The sequence below is a fragment of the Melozone crissalis genome, unplaced genomic scaffold, assembly GCF_028551555.1.
Source record: "Melozone crissalis strain CALT ecotype California unplaced genomic scaffold, PUWL_Pcris_2 ptg000005l_1, whole genome shotgun sequence".
NCBI classification, from domain to species: domain Eukaryota; kingdom Metazoa; phylum Chordata; class Aves; order Passeriformes; family Passerellidae; genus Melozone; species Melozone crissalis.
The window spans coordinates 24,985,593-25,013,306 of NW_026535783.1; the positions used below are offsets into that span (position 1 = coordinate 24,985,593).

General features: G+C 34.7%; 1 protein-coding gene across 3 annotated transcripts in view; it reads right to left on the bottom strand.

Moving 5' to 3' along the window:
- The window catches only part of LINGO2 (leucine rich repeat and Ig domain containing 2), a 475,184-nt gene that overhangs the window by 305,601 nt on the left and 141,869 nt on the right, over positions 1-27,714 (bottom strand). For 2 of the 3 annotated variants that reach the window (XM_054286363.1, XM_054286373.1), the window contains one exon: positions 6,625-6,705. The gene's annotated coding sequence lies outside the window, so the exon portion shown is untranslated. The remainder of the gene's footprint in view (positions 1-6,624; positions 6,706-27,714) is intronic. The other variant, XM_054286371.1, reaches the window with a different exon arrangement.

Below are 27,714 nucleotides of genomic sequence, written 5' to 3' on the forward strand. Positions count from 1 at the left end.
GATGTATTTTTGATTCCTGGATACCAAGTGAAGGATATTACTGCATGAAACAAGCTTCTCCTGAATTTTGATATCTATATTTTTTTTTAGGTAGAGCAAAATCGAAGTCATAGTATATGGATATATCATAGTAACAAAAAAATTCATAAACACCTTCATTCTGAAAATGTTCAAATTAATAAATGTGGCAACTTCTATAAAGTCTTTCATCAGAAATATTTCAAAATATTTCTTCCATGAACTTCAATATAGAGTCAGCATAATTTCCAAAACATAACTTCTTGTAAATGAATATAACTTCAGAGATAACAGGATTTAGATCAGTTTAGGATATGACCTTTAATTTTCACGACAAATTTGACTTTACTGAAAGTGGGAAATTTTCATATATGCATGAAAACTGCAGAAATAGCCTACTTAGTCCTATAATGATGAGTCTTTGATTCTGAAAGGCATCACTTGTAATCACAGAATCATAGAAAGACTTAACTTGGAAGGGTCCTTAAAGGTCGTCCCATTCCAAAATCTCAGTGTTCAAAGGAAAACTAAAATAACACAGTTCTTGGTTTATTCCCTTTTCTCTATCCACCCCATCTTCCAGGTGCACCTTTATGTCCAACAGAGGCACTGATCTTCTAGGCTACTGTGACATCAAGAGATTGAAATGGTGAATGCTTTCTGCTTTATGTAAATGACAATTTTTAGGGTGAATACATTTAAATAACGGGTATGACAGCTCTCCTTTCATTGGAATCTTTAGATTTAATCTGTTCTGATTTTGTGCCATTGTTTCCAAATTATTTTTTCCCATTAGAGTACCAAATTTTGTGAAGAAATGATTACAGACAGGTTTCGTTTAAAATCAAATTTGCAGAAGCAGAAACACCTTTACTTGTGGAAAAAAGAAAAAGAATTTTGCACCGATTTCTTCTGCATACTTACTAGACTGAGTTCAAATAATGGCTTTCAAGTGGTGTCAGCATGCTTCAGAGACAAAACAGGAACTCTACCTAAATAAACTAACAAATGCAAGAGTAGTCTTGACAAAATCTTGATGATCCTCTCTGAAATTTGAAGATACTTTCTTTCTTAGCCTTCTACTTAAATATAAAGAAAGGAAGATGATGTTCCTTTGCCTCAAAATTTTCATTAAAACACTTATATTTTACTGAGATTATCTTTTTTTATTATTACAGATTCACTCCTCATCCTTCATGCTTTTAAGCACAAGAATATGATGATATTAGAATTTTCTGTTCTAATATTTACAGGGACAACACTTTCAGACTTTTGCAGAAAATACTATTTTCTACATTTTGAATACTCTTAACTCCTTTTCCATGTTCCAGAGAGGCCAAGAACTGTCCTTTCTCGCCTCTCTCCTTAAGTGCTCTCTCAAGACATGTCACATTACATTATTTGGGAGTTCTACTGACCTGTGGCCATTCTAATTCTCACGCCTGGGTCACCAGTTCTTCCTTGCACACTAAAGGGGTTTTTACTAGATTTGGGGCAAGGCTTGCCCAGGGAGCTGGCAGAGCTCCTTACTGTCTCTCACTTGATTGTAGCTTTTCAGCATCCTGAGCTCTTGGATTTTCAGGCCTGAGGTATCACATTATTAAACATTCCCTGTCAAAAAGTCCACTGTATGTGACTAAAATGAGGCAGAAGGCAGTGGTTTTCGTGATTAGACTTAAAGGTGTAGTGCATCTGATTTTATAGTCCAAAGATGATTTAATTCATAGTGATGTAGTAAACAAGGATGAAATAAAGCTCTGAAAGTTGTTTTTCAATACTGAGACTTAATGTTGATGCCAAAAGCTTCTATACAATCTCTACTGGTACTGAAAATATTTTACCAGAAACCACAGCTACATTAAAAATAGAGATTATGTAAAATAATGTAAAGCGTCAAACTGTGGTCAACTATATAGTTATTAAAAATCTGTATATCAGTGGGCTGTTACATAGCTGATTTTTTTATCACAGAACCATAGAGTGGCCTAGGTTAAATGGGACTTTTAAGATTATCAAGGTTATGGTTTGGTTTGGCTTGGCTTTTGCCAGTCAGGAACTAAAGACCACTTTGAGCATGTAAATTCTTCTTCCAAATTTTCCTTCTACCTTCTCCTTTAACTCTGGTGTAACCCTTGTATTGACAGAAATAGTATACAAAGTTATTGCTTTTTTTTCCTGCTCATATACCTTCTGATTAATGAAATGCAGCACAGTATTTTTTCTGTGCTGATCTCTCATTTCAAAATTCCATACCAAAGATTGGGCTGCAAAGATAAAAATCCAATCCACAATGATTTAAGGATGCACAGTAGGATTGTGAGTGGGGCATGAAGGAAAGTCAGAAAGGCTGGAATTAACTGTTTCAGCCAAGATACACAATCTAAAATGATACTTCTCTCTTAAGACAGAAAATGGAAGCATATTGACATTGTTACTAAGATTTGGCAAGAGATCTAGCATTTCTTAAGATGTCTTTATGTTCTGCCAAACATAGGAAGTGTCTTCAGAGTAGCTGAATAGCAAAGCTTTCCTACATTTCCAGGCCTAAAGAAAACATCTTTTTATTTGTGGTTTGTAACTTTACTTTTTCCAGCAGATTGCTTCTCCAAGATATTTTTTTCACCTCTGCTTGACTTTTCTAAAACAAAGAATACTGGAGTTAAGTTTCTATTTCCTAACCAGCAATTTTAGTACCCTGCAAACGTAGACATTGCTTAATGTTTGAGGAGACCAGGGAATAAACTGGAATGTCTTCACTGGATAAACCACATCTCACCAAAGAAAGGCCTTGTTCACTGTATTTAAACAGTTTTAAACATCTGTTGATTATATTGGAATGTGGACATCTAAAGCCCATGGTCTAAAGCATATTTCTGACTTTCATCTGGAAAATCAAGACTGAGTAAACTTAAGAACTCCAAATAAATCCAAACACTTATTTAAAGTTCAAGTGTAACTTGGACTACAACTGCCTGTACAACTCAAAGTATGCAGATGATTGCATACATAACAGCACAAGATTACACCCAAAGAAAACTGAAATGAATTGTTTTAATTTATTCTAACAGTTTCAAGAATCAGCAGGTCTTGCATCTCCAGTGTAAAGATGTCTCTAAGTGACTTTTTGGATGTGCATTTTGAATTTAGAAGAAGCCTGAATTTCATGAAGGAAATGGTCAGAATTTAGTGAATATCAGACCCCTTCTGGCTGTAAAATCTGACTGTCTGAGGTCACCTGCTACTTTTGAAGGTACTAGATAGAATTGTTAGACATTATTTGAGCATGTGGATTTAAACATGTATTTTAAACCTGAGAGAATTTACTCTCTTTTATTCACCTAACAGCACATATGCATTTCTAGTAATTTCAGCACAGCTATACCAAGTTTCCTTTACAGTTGAAGAATATCAACTTTTGGTCTCAAAAGCAAAGTGTTATGAAAACCTTTTCTTCTTTTCAGGCACGCTGATCTTCTAACACTGAGAATTGTGAGAAACCTTAACTAATTTTATTACCCAATCCCTGGATAGGTACTTTTAATAACCTAGATTTGTAGGTTAAAGAGCAGGAAAAAAATTAGAATCATCCAGAACCTTTTGTGTTCTGCTCTAGGAGTGTTCTAGAGCCACATATTTTCCTCAATATATAGACACTAATCCACCAAAATCAGAGCATTTACTCAAGAAATGTAGAAAAAGACTATTAGAAATATGAGTCAATATAGAAGATTTTGGAACTGATAGTAAATTATTTTTATACAAGTACTGCACTGATAAAAAATTTAGCTACATTTGGTAATATTAAAATTATCTGTTGGACTGGTAGGCTGAAATTGAGGGCTGGAAGAAAAAATCAGTTCTTACAGCAGTGTTGGCCTAGGGAAGTAAACTAAGTTAATCTGCCTGCAAAATCACACTTTCAACAACAGCCATAGTTATATAACACCATCTCTCATCTAGTTTTATTTGAAACATCCTGGGCACAGAAATGTATGATATTTGCACACATGAAAAATTTCACTTTATCAAATCGTTCTCTTTTCTCTTTTGAACAGAAATACATATGCATGTATGAAATAACTTTTTGCCCCCCTTTTTTTTTTTTCCTGAAATGGTAAGAATCATTAAACCTATTGGTATATAATGCTTTACAGCAGCACTTAGTATAATCTAGATCAGTAAAGACAGAAACATTCTTGAGATGCCTAAAACCTACTCAGGGAGGTTTCTAACATCAAATGGAAAGTATAGAGAAAACTTTCACAGCCTCATTTTATGGAAATTCACAGATGTTATGCACTGTGCATCCCAAATTCACCACAAGAATGTTAGGAAAACAAGTTGAATAGTCAGTAATGAATCTTTTCAGAGGGATGAAAACAAAAGGCAGAATGAAAGGCAATTTACTTCCAATAGTTCCTCAAACCTTTTTAAAAATAGAATTTCAAATTACAACTCTGAACCTACCCTTTTGTTTGATTAAAAACATCGCATTACCCCATACAAGCTCATCATCATAAAGACATATTAGTCTATTCTTACTGACAGTGGCTTATTGCTAGCTCAAAATTGAATATTGGTGTTTTGTTATTGAAATGCCAATACCAAAAATTGCACATAAGTCATTAGAATCAATGGCACTTTCAGATTTAATTACACATACAGTCAAAGGAAGACCAGTAAGTCAGAAGTGTTTATCATGCATAAAAAGTCATAATATTAGTTTGGAAAAAAATAAATGGTCTTTGCCAAATAGTTTTTAAAACATTATATTATTTTTTGTGATTTCTATCTTACAAAAGCTACAAAATTATCATATGTAATGCAGAAAGAGCATCTTAAGCCTGCTGCTATGTCACCTACAGATGCTTTGGAAATTCTACTCATGGTTTTCACTTTCAGTCCTATTGCTGTAATTCATCCAAATATATCCAAATTCTGCAAGTGTTTAAGTACATTCTTAAATTTCCATTAAACACAATGAAACATAATCATGGAAATTGTGATTAAACCCATGTGAAATTATAGCTTTAGCCGTCAGACTTCTGACTGCTAGTGTTTTTCCCTCTTCTGCTGGCTTTGCAAACTCAAGATAGAAGAAACCTATGTACAACATGACATCTGGGGAATTGCACCAGAACCACTTTGAAATGCGCCCATTCTTTTTTTCTTCTTTTTTTTTTTTTAATTTTTTTTTAATTTTTTTTTATTTTTATTTTTTTTCTCCACAAATCTGATTGTAAAATGCCTAGCTATCTGCAAGAAAAATCGTTGTGTCTGGGCTCTTCTTAATATCTGGAAATTTTCTGCCATTTCTAGTATTTAAAAGAGACTGCCAGACACTTTTTTTTTTAATGTCTTCCATCCTCAGAAGGAGCCCTGAAAGCAATGCTACTACTTTTCACTTATAATCACCACCCACCATCTCCTAGGAAGTAAAACTCAAGCAAAGGCTAAGTCACTTTTCTTTCCTCTCCCTTCTTAAGAAATTCAATATATTAAAATGCCCAGCCTTGGGGATCAGCTTGTTACCCAGAAACTGAATAGAAGAATATTCACTCCCTTGTTCCAGGTGCTGGGAAAGCTGCTGATTTTGTTTTTCAAAATGCCCAATTTTCCACCTTGAACATACAAGTGCTCCTAGCGGCACTTCTGTCAAGAGGGGTAATTCTTTTCCCCAACACAAATTTGGAGTGGCTGTTGCATAGCTTGCTGTTGAGGACACATTTTGAAAACTTAGTTGTTGAGGACATATTTTGAAAACTTAGTTTCACCATGTCTAAAATAGCAGAAATGGCCATTTCAATGGCAAAAAGACTAGAGAAGAAAGTTCTTTCCTAACGACAATTAAGACAATTTCAAAGATGAAATTCAGGGGTGGGACAAGAAAATTGTCAAAGCAAACAGCAACAAAACCTGGAGGAGGTATTCAGGTTAATATTTTCTTTGTAACATATTTTTTCTGGTAGAAACAGCAGCCTTCCACAGTACTTAATTACAATAAAATCATTATAACAAAATAAGCCAGCTTCTCTGAGGTATTCTGAACTCTAGAAAACTAGATTTTCCAAATATAGAATACAATTACCTTTCAGATATCATTATAAAAGCTATGTTTAAGAGCAGAAATAAGAAGCTCTTACTTTGAAAACTATATAGCAATGAAAATTGCAAACATAGGCCAGGGGTCTCAAGAATTACCTTCAGTCTTCCTTCTAATAAAGTCACAAATAAACACAACATTCCCAATAAATATACAATACAGAAAATACATATTGACATAATGAATGCATTCACATTAATCTAGTTTTTTTCACTCAGATTGATGGAAATGTAATAGAAATAACTGAGAAATTCAAAAATTACTTAGATCTTGTCATACTTTTCCTTTCTTCCTGAGAGTGAGGTCTATTTGTTAATAAATCCAAAGGAACTAATTGCATTTATTTAAAGTTGCAAGAGTATTCTAGTAGAATTCACTCTAAAAGTGTAAATTAAACACTGAGCAAGGGTATTTTCTTTAAAACTTAGAGGTACTATAAGATCACTTAGACATTTAAAATTTTAATAGCATACAATTACAGTCAATTAAAACGGAACATTTACCTTGCAAACCAGGTTCCATAGATACAAGCAGAAAAGACAAAAGAGTTTTCTGCCAAGTTTTCCAGCTCCACGGTTCACTTACTAGGTAAAAAAAAAAAAAAAAAAAGAAAAGAAAATTTATTTAGTCATCAGTTGTACAGAGATTTTTGAAATGGTGATGGTCTCAAAGAAAATGCCTTGAGACATTTTCAAATTATATTTAGCTCCTGTCCGAAAAGGAACAGAAAAATTTTCAGAGCCATAAATGTGTCTGCCAAGGTAAATAGGGTTAGAGGCAATTGAAACTTCCCAATAACACCAAAAAATAGAGTGCATTCATTGGCACTCAAGGGGAGCAGGCTACTGTGCTGCCTAGGGTAGGATAGAGAGATATTTACTGGAGATCTGAAGGTGAAACTGACAAAGCACTAAACCCAAATAGAGACAAAGGGAAAAAAATCACTTCAGCAGTAGGATTAACTTTTTTTCTCTGCTGGTGATAGAACTTGTCACCTCCTTAGATTTCTCCATCCATGTCTTCAACTCTACAGTAAGAAAGGAGGGTTTTAGAATGTCTTGTCGCATTTAATTAAAATCTGAACTTTCCATTTAATTTAACAGGACAGATGAAGAAACACCAGTCTTACACAGTGAAGGTTGAGGAGTTAAGAAAACTTCTCAATCACATGTATGTCAGGACCAGAACATGCCTGAAAGAACCTCAGATTGATAAAACAGAACTATAATGATACGAAAGACTAACAAAGACTGCGCTATTTCAAAATTAATGTGAAAAATGCCATAAGCTCTTTTGATCAACATGTCTCACACAAGCTTTTAAAAAAAACCCGACAAAAATAACAAAATTATTTCTCTTCTTCCATATGCAAATTACTTCTCCAAGACCTTTCCAAACACCTGAAAAAGGTTGCTCTGCATATCTACATAAAACATATTGTAATCTATTTGAGATTGTTCTGTAAAATGAAAAACATCATATAAAAAAGAAATAAGAATATTATTTAAAATTATTTATGTTCTTAGGACATAATACAAATATACAGCAGTTACAGAAAAGATTATATATCACAAGTAAAGGCAAACTTGATGATGAAATATGTTTTATCTAACTCTCATTCAACTAGCTTGTTATGTGGTATAAAAATATATGAGCTAATTCAATGATTTTATATTATAGTTTGGGTTCATAATGGGCAAGGTAAATAGACTAATAGCGAAACTGCAGAGTACATCTGTAACATAAGGAATTTATGCAATTTGCAGAAGCAGTCTTGAAAGACAGCAATGAACTGTCAGCACTCCAGGGTCTGGTACTGTCTCCACTAAACACAAATATTTCCCTAGAGAAGAAGCTCGGTTGCATATTCACCAAAGCTGTAGTTTTGGCATGATATTTGCATCAATTCTCTAATATCTCTGTAGGACATAATTTCAAGGCAAAACAGAAAATTTATTTAAACTCACAGCAACATTTTTCCAGGTTTTCTCTTCCTAGAGAATTGTAACTATTTATTGATTTTGAAATTTTTTCTCTTTGAATTCTTTTCAGAATTAACACACAATGTAATGGAATTGGAAGAAGAAAAAAAAACCCAAAAAATTTAATAATAAAAAAACCCCATAAAACAAAAAAAGAAGCCCAACCAAAAAAAAAAGCGCAAAAACTCCACAAATAAGCCAATTCATCATGACTCTATTTTTTTTTTCATTTAGTTTATGCTGACGCCAAAGAGAAATATTTTAAGTATTATAGTTGTTTCTCTTCACTTTTGGTTGGACACACAACAAACCTGAAACAAGGGTTAGCATGAGATTTTGGAGGCTGAGAGAATTTAACTCTGAACCCTGCATTATATTCTAATTAACCTTCAAAGGATATTTAGATATCAGATCTAAACAGGAAGAAACAAATGCTCAGGAAGTTCCACCCGAATATGAGGAAGAACTTCTTTCCTTTGTGTGTGATTGATCACTATAACAGATCATCCAGAGAGGATGTGGAGCCTCTCTCACTGGAAATATTCAAAAACTGGCTAGATTAAATCCTGCGCCATGTGCTTTTGGATGACCCTGTTCAACAGGGACATTGGACCAGACGACCTGTTGGTCAGATGGCCCTTCCACCTTGAACCATTCCAGATTCTGTGATTTCTCTCCTCACCAAAATGTAGCAGCAAAATGGAGTATCAACATCAAAAACTCTTCCATTAGAGAAGGTCAAGGGTCAAACTGCTGATAACCCAAATGTTGATAACATCTCCATCTCATTACTTCATTATTTCTAAGCGTAAAACTCAAGTGTGGTAGGGGAGGACTAGAGGGTTATTGTTATTAAGACCCTAGTGGGAATTCAACAAGGTCAATACAAGAGACTATCAGAGAAGATAAATTTTTCTGCAGCAAGAAACAGCTTCTTCAGAGATAAGTGATTGCCTAACAGGTGAGACACAAAGGAGCTAATCAGTTTTCCCAGCTGCAGGATAACACTAGTATCTCACCTTAAAACAAGCTGCCCCTGGCCCCAAGCTGCTCTTTAGGTTGTACAGAGCTGATGCTGGTGAAACACACAAGCTTACTAACCAGCTGTGGAAATGGAAGAGGATAGTCAGTGCCAGTGCGTGTACATGTGGGGGAAAATGGGCAATCACATAGGAAAAAAAAATATTGTGTGCCCCTAAGATATAAGATCTGGGAGCTCTAGAGAGCTGCTTTATGAGGGCATCAGCTTAGTTGTCAAGAAAAATCTTAAAGGTAAATATTATTGTGAATGGAAGAGATAAAAAATAGAAAATACTAATAGACAAATAAGGAGGGGCTACTGCAATTTTCTACAAAATCTTTAGTGGTACTGAAAAGCCAGATGATGTTTTATAATAAAAATAAAAATCCAAAATAAAGTAAAATATGAATTTCCTTCATAGACTGCACATGGAAAATGCAGACTGTTTTGCCCCAAATGCTGCTTAGCCTGGATTTTTGAAGGAAAAATTATCTGCAAGAATTCCCCTCTGGTAACTCTGGAATATTTTTGTCTATTGCAACAATGCGTGTGCAGCCTTAATTAAGATACTGCTTTACAAAAGAGAAAAACTGTCATTAAAATCGCAGTTGAAAATTTAACAATATCAAAATCAGCAATTATCAAAACTAGAAGTCACTAAACCATGCTACACAGAGACAGCCTGGAAATATTGAAGATTTCATTGGATTTTTTGAGCTACATGCCAAACATGTGAAATGTACTAAGACAGTCTTGTTCTAAAATCAGACAATAAACATGAGCAACCGGAAAATAAGTCATGTGATCTACATTGACCTACATTGAAAAAATTAAATGTCACAGAGCTAAATGTTGAAACACAACCAAAACATGACTGCTTAAACTGCAGAAAAATAAACACAGCAGATTTACAGAAGGATGATCTACACCAGAAGAAAGAAGATCCTCCAGAGCTGTATCTTGAAAATATAATGAACTAATTTTATATATAAATGAAAGCATGAAAAAAAAAATCTTTATACAATAGAATTTTGTAAGGGTATTGGCCATATTTTTCTTAGGATTAAATCATAGTTCAGGATTTTTTTACAGAAAGAGCTGTTACCCAACATACACAGAGGAGAGGAATAGCTTGTTTTTTAATCTGTTGTATTTCAAAATATCACCTTATAAAGTATGTTTTTCTTCAAGTCCTAATGATTTGAAGATAAAAAAAAATTCACATAAGCTTAAGGTAAGAATAGATTTTAGTTGGATTTTTTGTTTTCTTTCTTTCCTTTTTTTTTTGGGATTTTTGGCTTGGTTTGGTTTGGAGGTTTTCTAATTTTGTGTTTTTTAATTCAATGCATGCTTTAGATTTCTTACAGTACATACACACATATTAAGCCTAGAGACAGTTTTCTACAAAACCTAAATAACCAGCTAATAAAAAAAGTAAACCATGTGGGACAAAGATATCACACTTTCTTTGAAATCAAAATCTCCAAGACTTGGTATTGAAGAAGTTAATTAAAAATATCTGCTGCACACCAAGACAAGACCTTCATGAATCAGCATTAGGAATAGGTAGCAAAACTCTTCAGAACATTTCTGCTTTCAGTACAGTTAGTAAGTTGTGCCAGACCACTGTGACCTAGAGGCTCCTGTATATTCTCCTGTCTCCATTCCATGCTCCCCAGCTACAAGAAGTTCCAGAGAGACACAAAGGAAGTGCAGCTTTGTGAGGTCAGATATTACACTGAAATATCCACAGCTTCCTATTTGGAGTTAAGGGGCATACTATCCTCTCTGGATATGTAGTTGAACTTCAGCATCCTAAACAAGAAAATACTGGTAATAACAAAATCAGATCTTAAAACTGACACAGCTGGAAGTATTGAATTTAAATTGCAGAAAAAATAGATCAAATTTCAATGGAAAAATCCTAAGGATGCTTTAAGCACTGAAATAAAGTGTCTTTGGGAGCTGCAGAACCTCCAATATTTCCGTCATTGTGAAACATTGGTAAATATCTATCAGAAATCACACGTATATGGCCAGAAGGCATCACTGGGGGAGGGCAGTGGGTAATAGGCTCTTAAGAACCCATCCAACTAATCTTCAATGACATTTCCAATAATTTCTAATATTTAAACAATACAAACTGGATGTACTTTTTGGTTCATATTTAACCATCTCACCTAAAATACACATCCTTCATCACTTTATTTGAGGTATCAGAAGTGATCAAAAGTGAACAAAGGCAATATTTTTAGCTTCAAAATCAAGATAAAACTGAAAAAATGTCAAATATTTTCCTTTTAAAATATCCTCAAGATTCATGTAATCATAAATTACTACAGTTCCTATTCTAATGATTATGCATGAGATTTTTTAAAAGTAATCAATTTTAGACTTGTGAAGCTAAATTATTATCTCATTTCCTTTCCACAAAGCCCATAAAAATTTATTGATGTTTTTGTTCAAAATATGGATGGATTTAGCAATAAAATAATTAACGTCTGTTATTTGCTTCATTTTTCATCATCCTATAACCTTCAGTTACAATGAATGCTTAGTAAGTCTAATATTTAATTACTATTACAGACAAAAGTGATGTAAAGAAGCTTGTGGTCTCTGTAAAATCATTACTTACAAACATTTATTTTCTATGACTTTAGAAATTTGATAATTTTCCAATGAAAGCCACAATGTTTGATCATTATTAAAATGTTGCAAACAAAATTCAAAATTATCAAGAAAGCAAAAAACCTTCACTACAGAATAAACTTCACAGTGTCAACTGAAAAAAATCATAATCATTTGACTCTCTCCTTTCAGTGCTTATTCTCTTTACCATCAAGAGCATTCCTCTATAAATACAATAAAAGTGTTAGTTTGATTCCTCTCCCTACCTCTAGAGATTTCCTCAGGTTTACAGCCACCTGTCAAAATCACCTTAACATGAATCTTGAAAAGCAGAAGGCAGTTTTGTTAATGTCTCGTCAATACATATGTACCATCTTTAGGTTTTTATTTTTATCTGTGCTATTCCAAACATTAAGGTAACTGATATGGATATATGCCTCCTACTCAAATCTCTCCCCAGCCCATCCCCCTTCCTCGCATAGTGGATGAAACACTGCTTGGTGTGTTACTCATTGACAAAATTACAGCTATTAACAATTCCCTAAGGACAGACAGATATTCTACATATTTCTTGCAATGAAATATCATCATCAGCTCCCTTCCAATAACCTGTAACACCACCACTTGTCAGATATGTTCTCTAACAGCTTTGAATACGTCATGATGGACCATTGTTCTGTAAACCACTCCTATAATTTTGTTTCATTTTGGAGACATTTAGGAGTAACTAGTTAAAATAGTAGGAATTATTATATCAGTCTCCTAGGAGAAATCATCTCTTTTTACCATGGATAGTGGGAAGACACAGAGTCTTATATGAACAAAAGACTTGATAAAACAACATTACATAACAACTCAGAACTGGCAGAGTCAAAGACAAAGTTTAAACATGTCATATTGAACAGGACAAAGACAACATGAATAACTAAAAGACTCAGTACACACACCAACAATCATCATTTTAACTGTAGGTTTCAGTCATGCAGAGTTTCACAGACTGTTTTATTTTGTTGCATGATAGCTAGTTCAAAGAAATTGCTCTTTGGTAGAAATAAAAAATAAGTTTATGAAATTATATTGTATATACTAAACTGTTGCACAGCCTGTTTTATATTTTTTCCTTTCTAGTTCAGCAAATATGATTTGTCACAAGATAAAATTAAGTAATAGGCCTTTCATTCAAGAGTGTTTTCCTTTCCAATCAGAGGGCTGTTGAGATAGGAAGACAGGAGAAATTAAAAGAATAGATATCAGAAAAACTTTAATTTGTATAAGTCCAACAGCACTCTTGTATTTTCTATGTGATTATAATCTGTGTTTTTCATGTACCTGCTATCCCTCTATCTTTCCCGTCTCTATTATTTAAAAAAAGAAACATTGCTTCCCATTACATAATGCTTATTTCTTGCAGAACATTGAGTATTTAGGGTTTTTTTTCCATTAAAAACCAAGGACAATTTACTACAAGAACTTTGGGAGAAGTTCATTAAGAAAAAAAAAAGTTTAATTTCAATGCCACTTAAAGTACACAGTTACAATAACCAACATGAGACAGCAAATCCTGGAATTAAGGCACTGCTTGTTGGCTTTGGTGGGTAAGCATCTTTTATCTTTTGTTTGTTACTCAAAGTTGCCCTGCATAATTTCTACACCTGACAAGGATAAGAAATATGCTATTTGCTTTAGCCATGGATATACAGAGCAATTTCAGCACCAGTGACATGGCTTGACTAAGAGTGGCTAAAATACAAGGGGATTACCAAAGGGCGAGAACCAATGAAGGAATTGCTTTGCTTACAGCTTCTCTGCCTTACTCTGAAACAAAATCAAATTGCCCCGAGATTGCCTTTCTCTTCCACACCCAGATTTATCTTATTCACAGTCATATACACAAACAAGTGACTGAATTAAAAATATTACATCTGTAAATCTTCAGCATGCATACATAAGAGTTACTATGTTTTACAGCTGTAATCTACCTGCAATGTAATTGATACCTTTTTGCAATATAAAAGAGAATATGGAACTGTCACAATAACTAAATCAACTTTATATGAAGTTCTTACACTAAGCCAAGGGTTGTTCGACCTTGTACTTGCAGTTTGATGGGTGATTCAAGAGCAGGCCTGGCTCATTTCAGAGGACTGTGTTTATAAAATATATGACATTCATCATCAGATTGGGGAGCTGAGCTCCTGCACTTAAGGTTTGCAGTAGTTTTAGCAGAATTGTAATCTGGAAAAGGGTAGCAACACTTTTATGATTTCCTTACCCTTTGGCAACACTATTTTCAGGGTAAGAGCTCTAGCAATAAATATTTTGTAATATAGTAAGAACTTGGTGAAAGTATTGAAGCAAATCAAAACACTCTAAACTCCAGATGCTTCATTTCATGAGTTTACCCCAAAGCAAGCAGATTACCATCTGGACATATAAAAGAGAAAAATAAAATATACACTTAAAGCAGCCTGTGTTTGAGAGTACAGTGTGTGTAGCATGATCTAACATACTATAAATTAGAAATGTGTTTCACCTAAATGGTATTTGAGACACTACTGAAATGCTGAGCTGATATTTCAGATGAAGTCCAATATGATTTAATTTAGCAGATAATTACTCCAATAAAAGAAAATAAATTTAAAAGCGACCAACATCATTAATAACAACTGGACTGGTAATTTATTTTTCCAGATAATTTCAAATATACAGAAAACATATTGAGATTACTTAAAACATATTATTTCAAAGAAAGGACTGTAACTGCCCAAGCAAATTGAACTAATTTCCCCAAGTGGCTTTCACAAACACTCTTCTTATCCTCATACAGGCTTAAAGCTCACAGAATAAATGCTTATAAAGGAGATCATAAAATCTTCCCTCATGATTTCTACATATATGCACATTAAACTTCTTGACAAATGAAAGGATTTTCATAAGGTTTATATTATGTATTATGAAATTTTCTATACAATAAAGAGCATGTAGAAGAATTTCTACTTCAATTATTTTTTTCTACAGAAAGACATTTTATAGCAGCCAATAATCTGAAATGTGGGTAATAATGTAAACTGAAGCCTTATTTTTGTACCATAGACATGCTTATTTTCTGCAAAACAGGGCATAGTCAGAAGCAAATATTGTCTGAGTGAACTCTTTTTGGGAAACAAGATAGATACTTTTGTTCCTGTACTAAAAACTCCCAGCAGTCAGTTTGGATACACATGCTCTCCACTGTCTTGCCAGAAAAAGAAGACATTGGAATCCTGACAAATGGATGGAAAGGCTTCAGGAGGAGAAACTTAATATGTTTACTGATTGGTTACTGCAGATATACTGATTTTGAGTTAATTCCTCTAGAATCTCTACCACTTACTTGTGTTATCGGTGTTATATTAGATGTATTTTCCATTTTGGAAATGGAATCATTTCCATTCCATTCAGATTAATCACATCAGATGTCTGTGTTTACAAGAGTTTATATAGTTCCTGCATATTCCCTGGTGTTTATGGTGTGAACATCTCCTGCAGAACACTGACACTGGTTCAGAGCAATTTTGGTCATCTCTGCAGTGCCTACTGTGACTTCCTTTCATTTATCTCCATTACTTTAGTATAAATCAGCATGAACATGGACCTAATTCTGCTGGACTCAGCCACTAAAATGAAATGCTGGAGTTTCTATTCCATACTAATCTGAGACCCTCAGCCCCCTCTACTCTTTTTAAATACTTACAGAATTTCTATTAGGAGTTATCCACTCGAGAACACTCTTGCCCTTCTTTTCAAGTTCTCCGTAATTATAGTCTTTGTTATAATTGCTCAAAGTTTCTTTGAACTTACAAATGAAATAGATTTAGAAAAGTCTGGAAAAGACCATGAGGTTTCAAGCCTAGTGGAACTAGGATCAGTACACCAAATCCACAACTAACTGCCCTGACCTTGTGTTGACATTGCCTGGTATAGAGAAAAGTTTACACGTTACAGACCTTGTGATACAGTGGAAATATCCACCACAAATTTTGAACAGATTGTTGCAGTATGAAGTTTAAGGAGTTGCAACTCCTTACAGCTAAAATGTCTCTTTCCAAACTTAGGGGAGACAAGAAAAATGCTGAGGATGAGCATGACCTGTTGAAAAACAACAGTAAGCAGTAATTGTCTTCTCCAAATTTGTCTGGACTTAAGTGGAAATGAATTAACTCTATTGTAGCTTACAGTAGAACTGAAAAAATTGTTTTTAAACCACAGACGGCCTCCCTAAATAAATAAATACAGTACCAAGAAGTCTATAAGGAAATTTGATTACTCTTTTTTGAAGAGCAACATGGAACTTTTACCAAAAAAACCGTATGTTTACTTTTAGGTCATCAATATAAGCTTCCAGCGCTAAATTAATATTAAATCTTGTTTCTTTAAAACTGTTCTACGCTCTTATTGCTATATTGATCTTGTTTCCCTTCCATTTCAGAGGCATAACAATTAGCTGTCCTCATTTAGGTACTAAATGCTATTTGCCTCCTACAATGAAATATATTTATCTAAAGGCAAGTGTAATCCAAAGAGTAATCTGTTCACTTCTGGAATGCTATCAGATCAGCCTGGATTTGCATCTCTTATGAGCCATTATCACCATGCAGCAAAATAAAAATTAACCTCTAGGTAAGTCAAAAGAAAAGTTAATTTTAACTCAGTGAGTTAAAGCCTTTTGATTCCAATTAAAATGAATAAATATTCAATTTAAATTTTACCACAGAAAGCTCAGAATAATAATGAATTGACATATTTTAATTTTTTCAAGAAAGGATTATTCTGATTTGACAAAAAATACTCCCTACCTAAAAATTCTCAACCATGTAATTTGAGAAAGGTTTATCTTCACAACAGAAACGTACACTTTACATTACATAACTTCAAGGCATGGAATTTTAAAATAATATTTTAGCTGTGGTTATATTTATTAGAAAAATATGTGAAAATCACTACTAAAATTTTCAAATTAAAAAAAAAGATCAAAAAATTGTTTAATAAAATTAAGAACTATTCCTCCTTAAGTGATATGATTTGTACATTAAAAATTTTTTTCCACTATTTGCTAAACTTTCTCCAAATCATCTGAATACGTCCTTCCATTTACATGGATCTTTAGTACATTTTTTTTTTCCTGGAATGAAGTCAGCAGTCTAAAATAAGAGTTCCCAAAACTGCGTACAGAATAAGGCATCTTAATATAAGATATAGTAGATGATATCCCCAGTTAATTTTGTCTTTTAACTTAGCCATTTGATTTCCCTGTAAAAGTAGATGGACCAGATTATCTTAAAGAACATTCCTGCCTCAGAAAAATAACAACTGGAAGCAGCAATGGGTATATAAACCAGTTTTTCCTTTTAAGAGCATCTGGATATTGTGGGTGTCTAAGTACTGACTGAGAAGGAGAGAAAGAAACACTGTATAAGGAAGAGTTTAATGGCTGCATTCAGGACACAGAAAGTTAGTGATTTCCTTAAAAAATGTTAAGCATATTGGTTTAATTGTTGTAACAAGATGTGTAGTTGTATTCCCAGAAGAGATAACCTATGACAGCTATTTGAAGAAATTTTGCAAAGCTGCTTTCTGCACCCTTTGTTTGAGAGTCAATAAGGTTTTTGGACACTTGGAACATTTGGAGAATAGGCTAGTAGTCTCTACATCTTTCATATCTGGCAACTTAAGGACAACATTCAACTTGAATCACAACAAAAATTTTAAGTAAAGAAATACTAACTGGCATTCCTTAATGCAAATGTTTTAGGAGGCTTAGTATATTTCTATAAAAACATTACTTTTGTTTGCTTAGTCTTCTATAAAAAATGAGTTGAAAGAATTTTTAATAGCACATTTATGTTTTTGAGACTGAAAACCAGTAAATAACTAATTTATTAAGAATTATCTACTAATATTAATTACGTACAAGTTTCTTGTCAGGTGTGGAGTGAAAATGAAGGATGGCACAGCCATGTGCTGTATATGCTGTAGTCTTTATACCTGAACAGTGTCAAACCCAGAAAGCATATAACTATCACAAAGAAGAAGCTAAGCCATCTGCTCAGCATTTCTATAAGCAAAAATAACTGGTTTTATGCTGCTGCTGTATTTTCTATCAGTATGTCAGAAAAGCTAATACTTCCAGTATGTTTCAGACATCTGTGTTTAAAACAAAATAATAATTAATTTTACAAAATAACATCGTGCATTATTTTCCTGTGATTAATAAACACAGTTACATCAACATGTAATGATTTATGCAAAACACGGACATCCTTTTTTTGTTATATTCTTTTACTCATTAGCAAGGCTAAAAATTCTGATTGACTTTCCCACATTTATAGAAGGATCAGAAATGAACTGAAGCTCTGGCTTAGATTGACAATAGACAGTCAGGACTATCTTTTTCTCCCAGTGAAACCTAACAAACAGTGCTGTTGCTGATTCATACAAACTATGATAAGAAGTAGAACATTTAGGTAAGAAATTACTAACTTTTCAGAGTTAAATTTTTCAGAGTCACAATGTAACTAGACACTTCAGCAGCTTATTAACAGTTTATTAATGACTCAGAAATTTAGGCAAAGAAAAATGCAACCCCATTTTTGAGCATATTCATTCAATATAAAAATGTTTAAAATATGATAGAAAATAATCTTAATGAATTTTGCCAAACCTTAATTATAGAGTCCCATTATTTTCCATAATTAATTTACAGTTGAATAGCGTCTCTAAGAGGACGTGCAAATCAGAACTATGATGCTGTGCAGAATTCCAATCATGCTTGAAGGCCCCTGATATGCCAAAATAAAAAAATATTTCTGAAAACATTTTAATGAGTAGCAAAAAAAAGAAAGTTTTTAAAACTTCAAATTCTGTGTGCTTGCAAAAGGACTCAGACACTCAATTTCCTTCTACAGTTTTAAGAATAATCTTCTTTGGCTTCATAATACGCAACAGAATACTGTCTGAGATCATTCTCTACAAAACATGTAGGTCTATATAAAACAATTGCTATGTACTTAGGACATTTTGTATCAGAACTGTGGAATCCATTGCAAGGAAAAGATAAATATATTGAAAAGATACCCAAGTTGACTTATAAAGAAGCTTTTTGTTGTTAAAAAAATACATGAAATCTGTAAGATATTCCTTTCTGTATAAAGAACATTGAGAGTTGCTGATTGAATTTTTATTCATAGTTCCTTTCCAGGAGAGTACGCACACCAAAATACGCACCTTCTCTCCCTCGCCTCCAGTTTCCTTCCCAGTTTTTTACATCTGCCGTTAAGGAGGGAGGACTCAAACAAGTACAGTTACTCTGTTAACATTGTACAGAACAAAGAAAGAAAAATGAAGGCAGTCCTGATGCATGTCTGCTTCTTCATATTCATTATTCCTATAAATCCCCTTTAAGTACGGAAAGGCTGCAATTATGTTTTTCTGGAGCGTCCTCTGCTGCATGGTCAATCATCCAATTTTTTCAAACTTTTCTCATAGAAGAATTGCTTCAGCCCTCTGATCCTTACTTCCATGGCCCTTCACTGGACCTGCTCTAACAGGTCCATGACCTCCCTGTGCTGGGAGCCCAGAGCTGGATGCAGGTTCCATGTGGGCCCTCAGAAGAGCAGAGCAGAGGGGCAGAATACCCTCCCTCCCCTGCTTTGGATGCAGCCCTGGACACATTTGGCTTTCTGGGATTGGAATACTAACAGCTGTGTCGTGTCCAGCCTCTCACCCACCAGCACCTCAGGTTGTTCTTGGCAGCGCCACTCCCAGTGCCTTCATCCCCCAGCCCCTACTGATACTGTTGGTTACCCTGGCCCAGGTGCAGGACTTTGCACTTGCCCTTTTTGAACTTCAAGAGAATTGCACAGGCCCCCTCTCAGACCTGTAAGAGCCCTCTGGATAGCAACCCTTCCCTCCAGTGTGTTGATCATGCCTCACATCTTGGTTTCTTCTGCAAACATTTGGGGACAACATTCAAACCTACTACATCCTTGAAGAAGATGCTGATGGTAAAGATCCTTCTGTAGACCCTATGACAATATGGTCTTGCAGAAGAAAAAACTTGGCTAACTCATCTAACATGGTAATGACAACTACTAGTAGTCATAGCAAAAGTTTTTTCTAATATTATTCGGTTGTGGGGTTTTCTTTTAAATCAAGTCCAATTGTTTATTTTCTATGTGTAATCACTTTCTGCAGATTTCTGCTGGCTCACAGGAATGATTGTCAAAAGAAATGGTTGCCCTTTTTCTGCAAATACAGCAGAAGGGAAGTTCTCAATTCATAATTCACCCAGGGAGCATGATTCAAGGAGCTGTTCTATGCATTCAACCAAGTAACAGAAATATATCCTAAGTCCTGTGGAGGCATAAAATTGTGTTTGAGTACAGGACACCTGGAGCAATACTTATAACAGAGAGTGTGGGAGCAATTTATTGCCAGAAATAAGCTACTCCATCCATGAAAAAATTGATGACAAACAGCAGACTATTAAAACTGGAAATAATTCTAGGTATTTTTCACCTGTTAACAAATTATTTACATTATATATACATATATTTCAGACATATTCATTTCAGCAGCCTTCTAACAGTGAATCTTTATCCTCTTCTCATGAGCAGGAAGACATTCTCTGATTTCATATTATGGCTATTAAATTTTCAGGGTAAAAATGGCTTTTCAACAGGTCATGTTTGTAACTGTGAGTGTGTGCTCGAATTATGTGAAAATTTCTGCAAGTCAGTAAGTGTGGAGGCTGAGCTCAAACACACAAAATCACAAAAGCATGGTCTTTGCCAATGTCAGTTTTTGTGATTATTTTAGCTGGAAGTTGATTCCAGGATTATGAGTATAATCTTCGCTGTCAGAGATTTAATTCTAGGAGATCTTCCTGACTTAGCTGAAGACATTGCAACTAAAATCTAAAATGGTAGCTGGAAATCTTTCCTTCTCTTCCTTTATTGCAACTGTAATGGTCAAAGTAGAATTAAAAAAAAAAAAAAATGAGATTGCCTTTAAAACAACTCAAATTTTCACTATAAGCACTTGTTAATGCCAAAACCCACCAAGGTTCCACAGGTTGTAATACAGTCATTTTGACATGCTAGTAAGGATGGCTACCTAACTGAAGTCTGAAATGTTCTGAAACTGCTAATCAAAAATTGCTAATTTTGTAGGGACAGTTGGGTGACTAGAATGATTTCTACTTTGAGTAGTCTTTGAGTAAGGCAAGACATTTAGCTAAAAAATTGTCTGACACACCAAGGTATTGAAAAATTTTAATCGTAATACTTGGCACTGGATTTCTGTAAATGTAGTTGCAAAATTAAAATTTTTGTCCCTAGCTTGACTGTATATTGAGGATTAACTCATTATGCCTGTTCATGAGATTTTCTGTGTATGAAAGGAAGAACTGTGCATGAATATATATGGAAGAAATGAGAATATCATGGCAATGATCATAATTTAAACAACAAAACCCTTAAAATTATTCATAAAGCTTAAATTTACACATATCAATTCTTAATAAGAGCTTACACATATAAATATTCTATTTTATGAGGAAAAAAGTAAAGAAATAAAAGCTTTAAACTATGAAAACAAACTTCCAGGCAGATTAAAAATGCAAACACCTACAGAAATTCATACAGCAATGATAGGTTGAGTTTCAAGATTATAATCAGAAAAATATGACAAAATCAGATTGTTTTCAGGAAATGATTGTCATGCTTTATCAGCTATAAACAACTAGTCACAGTCTTTCTTCCTCTACTTAGTGTACATATGCTCTAAAATCTAAATAATGCTGCTGTGCACAGAGTGGCATCATGACTTCAGAAGCCATAGGCAAGACTTAAGGCGGGGAACAATATCTTCAGGTAGGAGGGAAGTAACAATATAAAACCCATATCTCCCCTTGGTATTAACAATGTGGAAAGTATGATTTCTGAGGAAAGATTAAATCACACTGAGAAGTCTTTTAAACAGAAGTAATGGAGGAGGGAGATGACAACCCAGAGACCAGTAATGAAATTACTATTAGAATCAAAAGAAAAGGGTGCTTGGAAATGGGAGCAAAAGAGACTACAGGACCAGTTTCAGGATGTCAGGCTCCCACGCCAGGGTAGACACACAACTGCACACGGATGGAAACAAAACCACAGTGACTGGGATATGGAGGGAAAAGTCACATGACTGAAATAGGCAGTGCATGAGTAAAAACTTACAGTAAAGGTAGATGGGGAAGAGAACGAGATGAAGAGGCTCTCATTGTGACAGCACCAACACATAGGGCTCTCATACAGGGGCAGATGAGCTTGGCTTAAACCAGGAATGACTTTTGTCTGTGTATTCATTAATGAGGGTTTTTTCTACACTTAAGGATAGGATTCAAGAACAAGAAAAATGACCAGAGGAGGGTGAGCCCACAATTACTGTGAGCTCTAAATAAACTCTCGGGTTTTACTCAGTTGTGCTAAGGAAGCTGGTTGATGTTCTTGCAAGGCCATTCGTCAAGAAAAGTCTTGGAGATTTCTGGGAGTCTTGGGAGATCTCTGTCTATAGGGAGAAAGTAAACTACAAACTTTACTTTGATCCCTGGTACAATCAAGGAGTTGGTCCTTTATAAGGATATTCTGGAATATGAAAGAGAAAAAGGTGATGGGGAATTGATGTGGTGTTTTGACCAAAAGTTATTCGTGTGCAAACCAGCTGGATGCCTTCTGTTATAAAATGACTGAATTTACAGACATGGAGAAGGTAGCTATCATTTAGGTTGACTCCAGCAAAGCTTCCAACACCTTCCCACAACGTCCCGGTAGGCAAGCAGGATATGGGGTGTGTGCCCCATCCGTGGGGTAAATATGGATTGAGTGCCTGTGCCCAGATGGGGTGGCCACTGGGTCACACCTCCCTTGATTGGTGCCCTGTGTGATCCCACACGGGCCACCCTGGGGTTGGTTCTGTGTTACATCTCCATCAGTGACCTGGAAAGGTGACCAAGTGCATCCTGTCAGGTTTGCTGGGGGCAACAAACTGGGGCAGCAGACAGGCCCATATGCAGGAGGACAGGCCTTCTGTACAGGTGGAGAGATGAAGAGGCCAGTGGGATCTTCAGGTGACCACAGCAGGTACAAAGGGCAGCCCTGCCCTAGGCAGGGAGAGCATTTCCAGCTGTCACAGAATAAAACCTTGAGCAATTTGCTCTGATCCACAGCTGAGTTTGCTAAGGACAGAATTTTGGAGTAGAATCCTCCTGAAGTCTCCATCATCCTGAATTGTCCTGCAATCCATAAAGTATCCATTCCTCAGCAGATTAGTAACTTTTTGGCAAAAATAACTGGGTGGCATTGTTTGGGATTTTCTTGACATTAATCGAATTCCAGGCAAAACCCCAAAATCTTGCAGCACAGTATGCACCTGACTCAAAGTGAAAACAGTGTGTTTAGTACTACAGAAATAAAACTACAAAAGTATTGGGAGTCCCAAAAAAATAAGTTAATGTACTGACACGTGGGGAACAGTTCTTGGGTGCTAATGCCTAAACTGCAAAGCTCAGAGTGCTCTGCCTTGAGACTCCAGACCGGAGCTGTGTGCTGTTCTAACTACTGGCTATCAAACCCAACAGTTACCACAATGCTAAGGATGGTCCGCTCACTCCAGTGAAAATGCAACCAGAAAAACAAGGAGAAAGTATGCTAGGTGGACATGACTTTATTCTACTATCAAGCTCTGCCCCACAGATTGTCCAGGTCCTCCTAGGAGAGGTAGATGTGGCTGTTGTTCAAAATTCACCAGTTGAGTTAAGAAAGAGATGATGAAATTTATTCCGATTCAAAGGGCAGTACAATTCTGTATCTCATAATAAACCATTTCAAACCTTCTAATAATCTAACTGAAGTCAGAAGACATTTCTAATGTCTTCTAGGAACAAGATCTGAAGGAAAAGAGAAGTAATTAAAGAAAAAAACTGTATTCACAAAGTTAATAGGCTGCATCCCCACACTTTTTACATCATGATGACATTTTCACCAAAAAAAAATCCTGCACATTGTTTATCTCACTTATTATTCCTTTTTTTTTTTTTGATTTAAACTTTCATGTTTTATAGTAAGCCAACTCACAGTTAATTTGCTGTTCACAAAAACACTGTCTATTTAATTTCTAGACCATTAAATCTTGGACAGACAGATGACTTTGGAAACCACACAAAACAATGACCCAATCTTTGAAGCGCAGCAAGCTTGCTAAATATTTGCTAGTCATAAACACATCATTGTACCTACAAGTGAGTGAAAAGCCTATGTTTTATGGGAGCAGAGGAAGAATTTTATAGAAGACCAGTCTGAGATCCTCCTTCTTTAACAAATGACATGTGGGAAAAGAAGATGAGAAGATGATCATGAACTTGCATGAGCCTGCCAATTAAGGCATCAGTAAACTGAGGCATGGTGACAACTAGAGGAAGGCAACTTGTAATTCTGTGTCATAGAAGTATAAGGAATGAGTACACAAGGAAAAGAAAGACATATCTCTCATATACAGAAGCAAAGAACAGCTAGACCAAAGAAAGTAAAATAATATATCTGAAGAAAGATTGTAATGGCAACATAAGTTTTAAAAACCTGGATTAGTGCATTAAAGCAGAAACAACCAGCAATAGTTTTTGGCACTTGAAGGTCTTTAAGGAAAAATATTATATATAGGAGCAGAGGAAGCCCATTACAATGAATGGGCTAAACTGGAACACCTTAAACTGGAACCCGAATTCAAATGCAAACCTCAAGGATAACCTTTCATAAATATTTTCACTCTGGATTAAGGGTGATAGTCAGTTACAACCAGAAGTCAGGCATTTTGATTTTTCCAGCATTATCTAATTAAATGCTAATAAATTTCTTCTTATCCCAGCTGCCTCTACAGCATTGACATGTCCTGAATGCAATGAACAAGACTTATACATTCTTTTATGTGTTATGGAAATGTATGAACTTATTGAGTGACTAAGCTTCTGTAAAAAAATGTGTTGAACATGCTTAAGTAGATATTAAAAGCAGTAAAGCAACTTTGCCACTTGTTTGTCCACAAAGTAATAACTTTCCACTGTTTTCCGAAGACCTCTACACAAGGTCTTCGGTTTGGGTTGACAGAAAGGCAAAAGATTGAAGTTTGCAATATGCCTCATAGGATATCTAAACAAGGGTGAAAGAGTGATAGAAAAGCAGCTAATTTTCATACTTACAGTGGTTCAATCCGTGTAGGGTCAGGCAAAACCAAACTGCTCAAAAACAAATTACTGCTACTTTAAAAAAGTATAAACATTTTTAATATAAATGTGTATGATTGCATAACACTCCTGACACTTCCTGGTTTTGCAGTTGTATTTACAATAGCAAACAAACAAAAAAATCTAATGGCTCCCCTACTCTCAACAAAAAAACACTAAAGTAGTAAGAAAAAGAATATCATCTCATATAAACTGAATCAAAAATTTAATTCTATTCTTGGCCCAGTATCTGATTCCGTAGATAAAAAAACTTCAAACATATTTCTTCTTGGTTTCCATTCTAAGCTTCTAAAATGAGGTACTAATGCTATATTTTTCAAAATTATAGAGACATGAAGATTGATCAATATCTGCAAATTACATGAAATCCCCAAACAAGACCAAGAAACAGGTCAAATTGAGTCTAATTCTTGATGATACTCAGGTTACACTCTCTTTTTTAACAGTAGAAGGGTAATGGATATAAGGTGAATGTTCTGTTTTTAGAAAAAAAATAGTACCTGTTACTGTATTTTCTCCTTTATTCACAACAGACCCAAATAAAGATGAAAGTTACAAATCAAAATGGTTATGGGGTCAAGGATAACCTGATTTTGGAGTATAAATTTAGGGAACAGACACACAGACGTTCACAAAAAAAAAAGATTCTGCGGATTCTTTTTTACTTTTAGTAACATGTAGCACAATTCAGCTCTTTTATGTAACCATGGTGCATAAATTTCTGTATTTCCTTTTTGACATCCCTCATCTGCAAGGCTGTTGCATATAATGAGCTCCCATCAGTGCTTGTGGAGCTTTTAGGATTTCTATGCTAAAACAAGTGACCTATATTATGGCACTAGTGTCAAAGAAGATTCATGAATATATACAGATATAACTAAAACCTAAGTAATCCATTAATTCATCCACAACAACTATTGTACTGATAGAGTACATGGAGGGTCCAGGTTCCAAATCCAGAAAAGTCTCCTAATGATCAAAAATAATGTGACCTTTAAAAAGGTCACATTTGCCGCTTTGTTTATAAAAAAGGGTTAACTTTGAACAAGAACAATAACTTCAAGAACAGAGGTGCAGACCTCATAAAAAAATAAAGATAAAAAATATGATCTTTACCATAATTATCATTACATAAGCACATTTGTGCATTAGTGGCCAAAAGAAAATATAGGTGCCATGATATCACAGCACTCTTACTATTTGCAGTTGCTATTATAGCTTATCTTAGCTATATGTAAATCTTTATAAAGCTGTGTAAACACAAACACATTAATACATACATGACAAACATTTATGCAGCATTTTTGCATATATACATATATATATATATATATATATGTACATACATACTTACATGAATGCATATACGGCAATACACAGATGTGATCCAATAAAGAGATCTTTGTAGACATGCATTTCCTAGATGTGAAAAATCAGATTAAATTTTTTTACCAGGAGAGAATTTTGCTGACTGGAAAAGGCTGATCCGATTAGAACAGCCAGGACAGTGCTACTCCTGGGGCAAAGGGTACTTTGAAAGATTTTGTGTGTTTGTATCACAGGAAAATAAATTATTTTTTATAGCAACTGATACTTTTGCACAAGGTACCTCATTGAAAAAAGAAAACTTGGTATTTAAGGAATTGCTTAACATAAAAACTCTAAGTCCACTAAAGGGCCAGATGCCACTTGATGATGGATTAATGGCTGAGGAAGGTGTTAGATCCAGGTGAAAACATTACACTTCTGAAGCGTCAATCTGTTCTTATGAGATTCTCACTGCATACAATCCAGAAAACTCAGTCGTATGGATTACTATGACCATCTCAATAATTTCTTTGTATTCTAATCCAATTCTTACCTATCCAAAGGTAGGTAGATACACCAAGACATTCCTATCACATTCCCAAGAAATGTTGACTGAGGTGGGATATGTTTTCTGGGAGGACTATCAGCCACCTAGCACTTGTCATAGCGAACCAGGCAGCACTAAAGCAGTTCAGCAGGAGCTGTAAAATTATAAATGAAACCTCTCTGTAAGAGCTCTGTTTCCCAGTGCTCTTGATATTTCAGAGTTACATTTGAGATTAACTGGAAGCTTAAAAAACACCTCAACATATAACTTGTGACAAGGAGGAAGGAAGACACAGGATATTCATTATTTCCACCTCATGGACATTTAGACTAAAATATGTGAACTTGGGAAAACTTGTAAGGGTAAATTAATTTCTTTGAAACAACAGCAGTTTTGTCTGTCCGCACTGGACATGATGACAACGATTTTTTTTTTTTTGACATAAAGCCTGTACTTACATTACAATAGGGTATATAATACATTATAAAGTGAGAACCTTTCATTCATTCTGAAAACTGTGTCCAAAAATATTCCCTGATGTTTTTGTGGTTTTGTGTTATGGGAAGCAGAGACTAATAATACTCTCCTAGTCTTCACACCATTCAGATTTACAGGACATCTAGATCATATCTCATTGACTTACCTTTTTTCAGGTTAATGAATAACTATCTCTTCATACAAAAGATGTTCCACATTTTTGGCCTTCTTTGCACTCTTTTTAATGTCTTTTATGGTGCATTTCTTGAAAAGAACAGTACAGGAGATACTTAGTAGTCAAAGGTTGAATTT